Source organism: Mesoplodon mirus (genome assembly GCF_964341445.2).
Source record: "Mesoplodon mirus genome assembly, chromosome: 5".
NCBI lineage: Eukaryota > Metazoa > Chordata > Mammalia > Artiodactyla > Ziphiidae > Mesoplodon > Mesoplodon mirus.
The window spans coordinates 24,705,975-24,714,638 of record NC_138980.1 but is presented as its reverse complement, the minus strand read 5'-3'; positions in this window follow the sequence as shown (position 1 = coordinate 24,714,638).

Genomic DNA, 8,664 nt, shown 5'->3' with positions numbered 1-8,664 from the left:
ACCAGCACTGTAGCTTGCTGGTCGTTGACTGAAGCTGGGTGCTGGTGTTGAGATGGAGATCTCTGGGAGATTTTCGCTGCTTGATATTATGTGGAGCTGGAAGGTCTCTTGTGGACCCATGTCCTGAAGTTGGCTCTGCCACTTCAGAGGCACAGCACTGACTCCTGGCTGCTGCACCAAATGCCTTTCATCCACCCGGCTCAGAATAACAGGGAGAAAAAGTAGAAAGAAAGAATTAGTAGAAGAAAGAAAGAGAGAGGGAAAGAAAGGAAGAAGGGAAGGAAGGAAGAAAGAAAGAAAGGAGGGAGGGAGGGAGGGAGGTTGGAAAGAAAGAAAGAAAGAGAGGAGGGAGGGAGGGAGGAATGAAAGCAAAAGGAAGAGTGAATGGAAGAAGGGAGGGAGGGAGGGAGGGAGGAAAGAAAGAAAGAAAGACAGGAGGGAGGGAGGGAGGAAGGAAAGTTAAAGAAAGTGGAAAGAAGAAAGGTGGGAGGGTGGGAGGGAGGAAAGAAAAAGAAGGAAAGGAGGAGTGGAGGGAGGGAGGGAGGGAGGAAGGGAAGGTATGAAAAAAAAGGAAGAGCAGGTAAAGTAAAATAGAATAAAGTATGAAATATAGTAGCGTTATTAAAATTAAAAAGTAATTATTGAAAATAAAACGGACAGATAGAACCCTGGGACATATGGTGGAAACAAAACTATACAGAGAGACTCTTGCACAGAAGATTACACATACACATTCACAAAAAGAGAGCAGGGGGGAAAATCAAAAATCTTGCTCTCCAAGTCCACCTCCTCAATTTGGGATAATTTGTTGTAAAAAGAGGAAAAGGGCGAGAAGTCTGAAATCTTGCTCTCTAAGTCCACCTCCTTAATTTGGGATAATTCGTTGTAAAAAGAGGAAAAGGGGGGAAAGTCTTAAATCTTGTCCTCAAAGTCCACTTCCTCAATGTGGGATGATTCGCTGTCCATTTATGCACTCCACAGACGCAGGGCACATCAAATGGGCCGTGGAGCTTTAATCCACTGCCTCCGAGGCTGCACAGAGAGATTTCCCTGTCTCTGCTCTCACAGCTCCCAGGTCTCAGCCTTGGACCTGGTCCCGCCTCTGCACGTAGGTTGCTGGAGGGCGTTCGTTCTTCGCTCAGGCAGGACGGGTTTAAAGGAGCCGCTGATTCGGGGGCTCTGGCTCACTCAGGCAGAGGGGAGGGAGGGGCGCGCAGTGTGGGGCGGGCCTGCGGCGGCAGAGGCCGGCGTGACGTTGCAGCAGTCCGAGGCGCTCCGTGCGCTTTCCCGGGAAAGCCGTCCCCAGGTCCCGGGACCTCGGCAGTGGCGGGGTGCACAGGCCCCCCGGAAGGCAGGGCGGACAGTGACCCGCGCTCGCACACAGGCCCCGCAGCGGGGGCGGCAGCAGCAGCCCCAGCGTCCCACGCCCGTCTCCGAAGTCCGTGCCTTTAGCCGTGGATCGCGCCTGTCTCCAGCGCTTCCCCAAGCAGCCCTCTTAATGCCCTCTCCTCGCGCACCAGGAAACAAAAGGGAAAAAAGTCTCTTGCCACTTCGGCAGCTCCAGACCCTTTCCCCAGACTCCCTCCGGGCTAGCCATGGTGCACTAACCCCTTCAGGCTCTCTTCCTGCCGCCAGCCCCAGTCCTCTCCCTGCGCTCCGACTGAAAGCTGATACCCGAGCCTCAGCTCCCAGCCCCGCCCACCCCGGAGGCCAAGCAGACAAGCCTCTCGGGCTGGTGTGTGCCTGAGGGCACCTATCCTCTGTGCCGGAATCTCTCCGCTTTGCCCTCCACACCCCTGTTGCTGTGCTCTCCTCCGCTACTCCGAAGCTTTCCCCCTCTGCCACCTGCAGTCTCCGCCCGCGAAGGGGCTTGTAGTGTGTGGAAACCTTTCCTCCTTCACGGCTCCCTCCCACTGGTGCAGGTCCCATCCCTATCCTATTGTCTCTGTTTATTCTTTTTTCTTTTGTCCTACCCAGGTATGTGGGGAGTTTCTTGCCTTTTGGGGGGTCTGAGGTCTTCTGTCAGCGTTCAGTAGGTGTTCTGTAGGAGTTGCTCCACGTGTAGATGAATTTCTGATGTATCTGTGGGGAGGAAGGTGATCTCCGTGTCTTACTCTTCCGCCATCTTCCTCCGGGTCCTGTAATTATTTCTGTATGCATCTGTCTGTGTACATAACATAAACATGACCTCATAGTAATGTCTCTGACTAATCCAGCTTCCCCCTTTGCTTATTTATAACTTCTTTCTTGGACAGTGAGAAACCAGGCTCTCATTACCCATAGTTTATTTACTCACTTGTTCAACCCCAATATATATGTATAGTAATTTCAAAATTGCTACCCTGTACCCCTGTGTGAAACAACTATACCTACCAGAGTACAGCATTTATGGACAGTTCCTTTGGTCTTCAGCCTTACAGGTCTCAGTTGAAACAGTATTTTGCAAAGTGACTTAGGTCAGTTACATGTTTTTCCCCACTACCTTCAGTGAGGTTATGTCATGTAATCTTAATATAGTTATATTCATTTGTTTCAGCCTGCATTCCACCCTGGGATTTTCCAGCATCCTGGATATTTTTTAAAATTTGTATCCATTAAAGTTTCCTCATTGTGATGTATGGTCCAATAGTTTTTGACAAATGCTTGGAGTATATCCATCACCCCAGTACCATGCAGAACAGTTCCATCACCTCACAGCTCCTCCATGAGTCTCCTTGTGTTTCATTCCTCCTACTCCCTCAACCTTTGGCAACCACTGACCTAATTTCCGTCCCTACAGTTTTGTATGGCCTGGATTTTTTTATAGCAACTCTTTTTATTAGACATTAAAATTGCTGGTAAGCAGAGGTTCTTTTACTTTGTGTTTGAAGTTAGTTGATACCAGGATTCAAGTCCAGTCCTGACACTTACATTGCCCTGATTCTCAATTTTCTCATCTGTAAATGAGTATAAAAAAAAATATTCCTAGCCTCATGGGGGTTCTATGGAGGACTCAAGAAGATAACAGTTGTTGGCACAGTGCCTGGCACATAGTAAGTAATCAATAAACTTGATGATAATAATACTTTATATCTGCTATCCTCATCATCACCATGGTGGGATATGAAAAAAGAATATTAAAGAGGCCAGGAAATGCTGCCGTCTTGTGTTGCTGGTGGCCATAAGAATGTACACATGGGCCCTTCCCTACAGAGGATGGAAAGAAGGCAGAGAGGATGTGACTGCAGCAGGGCAGGATTGATCCTCCGCAAGTCCTCCTCTGGTGTTTGTGGTGCCTGTGTGTATTATCCGGGTTGATCCTGGAGTTAGTTACGGCTTCCTGAGGAGACAGAATCATCTGTCTGTCATTCAAAAATTGCCCTAGGCAGGGAGATTTTAGGGCTTCATTTTGGCTTTTCTCCTCCCCAGGATTTTTTTTTTCACTGAGATGATATTACAACATGGAAAGAACTTTAAAGAAGTAAATCAGTGTAATCCCTGCACCCAAGTGGGTTGATGTTTTGGTAATTGCTGCCATCCCACTCCTGCACATTTACACATATGTAAACATTATTTATTGTATCATAAACATTTTTCCTTGTTGCTACATAGTCTTCATAATGATTTTTGATGAAGATATGACAGTTTCATGAAGGGGATTCACCATCCTTCACTAAAGTACTCCCACTGTTTTGTGGCACAACTTCATGAATATCATTTTTTTGCTCCTGATGATTTATTTCCTTGGGATATACTCCCTAGAGTAGGAATTTTCTGTCAAAGGATAGGAATGTCTTTGTGGCTTTATCTGTAGCATTTTGCAGAAATAAAACGTTACATCCTTTTTTATATATTAATCTATATTTCATCAAAATACAGCTGTTCAGGGATGTGATCAAATATCTGGTGAAGAGTTTGAGATTAATGCTTCAACAGATCATTGATAAATTTATCATCTGACCATGTAATGCTTTTCTGGAAAGCATGATTTTCTCTGATTAGATTTCTCTCGGCTCTTGTCCCCCCAACTCCAAGTTCTCCTTCTTAGTACTTCTGGAGGCAACACTCCCAGAGTCTCCCGTCATTTCTCGGAAACTCCTTCTTTATTTCCTTTTGGAGTCCGGACTTGTTTGCATTTGTAAAACCAGGACCATATTGTTTGCAGATGCTAGGGGTGCTGCCAGATAATTGAATGTAGAAAGTTGAGGCTTTTGGATCATTTTTACAAACCAGGACACAGAAGAATATTTTCTTAGAATTAAAAAAAATAATAAAGGCATGGAAATAAAGATCACGGGACTGGGTTTCTAATACAGACATTTCACTTTGTGTTCCTAGTAGGGGCGTTCCAACTCCAGAGTTGGGGGTGGGGGTGGGGGTGGGGGGGAGGATAGAGGACTAAGATAAAGCTTTGCAGATTCACTATCTAATCCAGAAAAAACAAATGCATAAAAGGAGTTAGAATAAGTAATGAAACAAAAACTCAATCAGTTATTTATGATCCCATCTACTAGCATTAACAATACGTTTTTTCCTTTCTTGAATAGTTTTTTGTTTAGTTTTTGTTTGAAGATAAGAGTAGCTTAAAAGTAATTGTATTTCCTATCAGTAATTGATAAAGCCCCCTTCCCCTTAGGGGAGCCGCCCAGATGTGAGAGTAATTGTTGAAAGTGAATTGTTTTTTAGCATTAAATGCTTTTGTTATTTAAAAAAAAAAGAAAGAAATTAGCGTAGCTTCTAATGTTTCTAGAAATGATAAAAACAGCTGAGAGCTTCTCATACAAATTGACTGGCTTAAACTAGAAGGCTGGATTCTTTTTCCAAGTGAATTTTGAAATCTGTAATTGTACCTGCCAGTATAATGGGGAAAAGTGAGTTCCGAGGTCCTGCTCACACCTGCCTTGCAGGCACCTACTGCAGCATTCCAGTACAGTGAGCATGGGCAAGGCTTGGATGCTCCAGACTCCAGTGCACATGGCCTGGGGTTGGGTGGGGGTGGGGGTGGTATCTGCTGCTGCTGTGTCTCACCCGCCTGGTAGGAACCTGTGGCAGCTGCGGGGGGTACCTATGGAGGCCCAGGTCCAGCCCAGACTGCTTGCAGGGTGGCTCTGGTCCCGGTGGGCAGTTCTAGGGAAGAGTGCCCCAGGCTTAAGCAGGAGTGAGTGGCAGGTGTGGGTCTGGACAGGAGCTGAGAACCCAGGGCCAAGAGGCCTAGCCAGGTTCTGATTTCTGGGACAAACCAAGGCCTTGGGGGGCTTTAAGAGGTATGGGGGGGATAGAAAAGTTCTGTTGTGGTACTGCTTTCACAAACACCTCCACCACAAGGTTCCAAATCGTACATCCTCCAGTTCTCTAAATCCTTGGCCTTAACTCCATCTCTTGTCAGTATCAGCCTCTGTGGCCCATCTGGAAATTGAGGGCAAGGCTGGCAGATTGGAGTGGCGGTGGAACTTGGAAGTACTTTGCAGGGGCCAGAGCCTCCCCTGGTTACATTTTTTATTTCAGGCTCCTGGTCCTGGGCTGTTCAGCCCATTCTTATTTATTTATTTATTTTCTTATTTATTTATTTATTCATTTATGTATTCATTCATGGCCATGCCGCATGGCTTCTGCGATCCTAGTTCCCTGCCCAGTGACTGAACCCAGGCCCTCGGCGTGGAGTCCATTATAACCACTGGATCTCCAGGGAATTCCCTGTTGAGCCCCTTCTTATGTGAAAATTCCAGGCTTGGTGATCAAGGGCTCAAGACTGGGAGTGCCTTCTCACCTCCTCTAAAACAGTGATTCGAAAATTACATTTTTTTTTGTTTGTTGTGCTATTTTCCAGGTGTTTGTATTTGCATTTTTACTATGTTTTTTATTGAGAAAAATTACATTTTTAGGTTTGAACCTTAAGTAACCCTTTTAGTGGTAGTATGCATTTTTAACTCAAGTTAACACATTTGGGATTTGCTTTGTTTTGCTTTTAGGAAGATTTTTTGTTTTTTGTTTTTGTTTTGTTTTTCCCTAGGGAAAGGTTAATACTTTGTATATTCTTGTCAGGACTCAAGTCTTGGCTAGTTTGGGGATTATGGGCCAATTGCTTCACTCCCTTAAACCTAGATTTGGGATTGCGGATTAATTTCTTATTTTTTCCAAGTTTGTATCCCCTGTCTGTGAGGCAGGGACAATAATTCATGCCCCAGAGGTTACCCGAGTGTCACATAAGGTGATGATTATGCCAGGGCTGTACTGTGAGTTGTCATAATAGCAGAGCTGTGACTTTTGACTACATTTCTGTGTTAGTTCTTTTCCCTTCACCAAAATCTAGCACAGGGCTGGGCATGTGTAGAGATTCTTGTTAAATTCTACTGATCTAAATTTTCTAGGCCAAGGATCCCCACTGGTAAGAAGAAAGGAAAATGTCATCAGGGTGGATTAGCCCTGGACCATTGGGTCTGAAGCCAGTGGGCTGGGAGGGGCTGCAGCCAAGGGGCCTCTGGGGCTTCCTGGGGTTGGATAGGGGTGGTCTCCGGAGCAGGGAAAGATGTTCAAGAGCGAGTTTTGATTGGCCCTACCTGGCCTCTCTCTGCTCTGCCCTCCTATCTTCACGCCAGGGACTACCGGATCCCTTTGTCATTCCTGGATTTGTATTTGAAAATGTTGTTAACAAAGCTGAAACCTGTCATCTTCTATTCAGGGACTCCCAAGTAATTGCTTAATGTTTATTTCTGTTTCTCCTCCCATTCTAAAACTGCCTGTAGAATTTAATGACCTTTACAAAACTGTTCTTGAAAGCACCAACACCACCACTGTAGATCTTTCAAATATGTTGTTTTTTGCTGTTTTTCCACTTCTACCCCTCTCCGCTCCAAAACTCATCCGTATTTTTCCCCCCTTTTCTTCCTGGTTCAGAAGATGGAGGGACCAGTCAAGCTCTGGACAGTTCGAGAAGCACCGACGGACTGTGTCTGTCCCCCAGGTAAGTGGATGTTCGATCGTTGCTGACTCCTGACTTCCATAGGCCTGGTCTTCTCTCTCCTGGCTACCCGAAACTGCCAAGGCCATGGTCAAGAGAATCACCATGGGTTTCAGGCTGTCTGTGGTACCTTGTGGACTGTCCTGGAGCCTTTCTTCCTACATCATCTTCCCTGGTAGGTATGTTGTTAAAGATTCTGGCAAAATTAACTGACTTGGTTTGATGAGGCTGATGGTATTGGTGGAGGACCTAAGAAACTCTTCGGGATGACTTACAATAAATTCTTAGATGCTAGGAAAGTAGCAGCCATCCCCTTTTAAAGATGGAGAAACAGACATGAACCAACCAAACAGTGTTAACATTGTGACCCTAGCTCTGTTTCGAATGTGAGGGGTGGTGGGTAGAGAAATAATCTGGCAAATATAGTTTTTTTTTTTTGGTTTTCATTTCTTTGGTGGAGGTAGAGGAAAGGAGCAGGAAACATGGTCTGATTTGTTCAAATAATCATGTGTCTTGGGTTTTGATGGTGTAGACAAGGACAGCTGTGACTAGAATTGAGGATTTGTTGGTTTCTAACCCATGTGGCTCAAATCCTGGTTCATATTGGTCTTCCAGTTGTCCTCATTGGAACTTTGCACATATTATGACTGAGAATTTAGGGGTGTAGTCTCAGCCCCAGTGTTTTCAGGGTTAGAATTATCCTCTCATAGAACAGTATGTAATACCAGTGAATGAGTGGAAAATTGTAACAATTCCCAGATGACCCACCATGCGGGACGAGGTGAGAGAACATGGGAGCTGGACCCAGGGGCCCTGTTCCTTGCTGTCATGCCTTCCATTAGCCAAGTTGTCTGGCATTTCTGAAACCACTTCACCTGGTCCAGAAACCAAGCTGACTGATGGTTAACATCTCGAGATTGGGAGATGCCCTGAGATTTGTGCAAAGATGGACCCATGGTGTGAACATTCAGTCTCTGGGGACCCAGTGGAAGAGGATTTTACAGTCGAGCTTGAGTTAGCCTTTCATAGGGACTCTGAGGTTTTAATAGGAGGGAAAAGGACATGATAAGTAATGACATCATGAGCAGATCAGGAAGTCAGAAATTGCAATTCAATGGGGGAAAAATATTCAGTTCCACCAATGAAGTTTTGGCTGATCTGCAAAATGTATAAAACAATTCTTCTTGCTTCTCCCCTGTTCTTTCTTTCTCAGTATTGAATGGTTGTAAATTCATATGAGTTATGTAGATGAGGGTTTTTAAAACTGGGAGTCACTGGGAACTCCCTGGCAGTCCAGTGGTTAGGACTCTACACTCTCACTGCCAAGGCCCTGGGTTCAATCCCTGGTTGGGGAACTAAGATCCCACAAGCTGAGCGGTGCGGCCAAAGAAACAAACAAACCGGGGAGTCACAACACCTTTATGAGACATGAAATCAGTTATGTGGGTTGCAGCCAACATTCTGAAATTTTGAACTAGCAGAGACTACAATAAAAAATATTGGAGTGAAGTTTTTGTGTCAGCCATTTATATTTGTAAATGTCAGTGTGAAACGGGTTCCTTGCTATGGGTTGCTGACTGAAAGTTTGAAAACCACCAATACAGATGATAGATGGAGAGGGAGGAGGTGGCAGTGAGGGGACATGGAGCTCCTGAATAAACCCAGACCAGGTCCAAATCTTGGTCAGGCACTTACTGTTTGTGTTAATAAATGGTACCAATACTGGA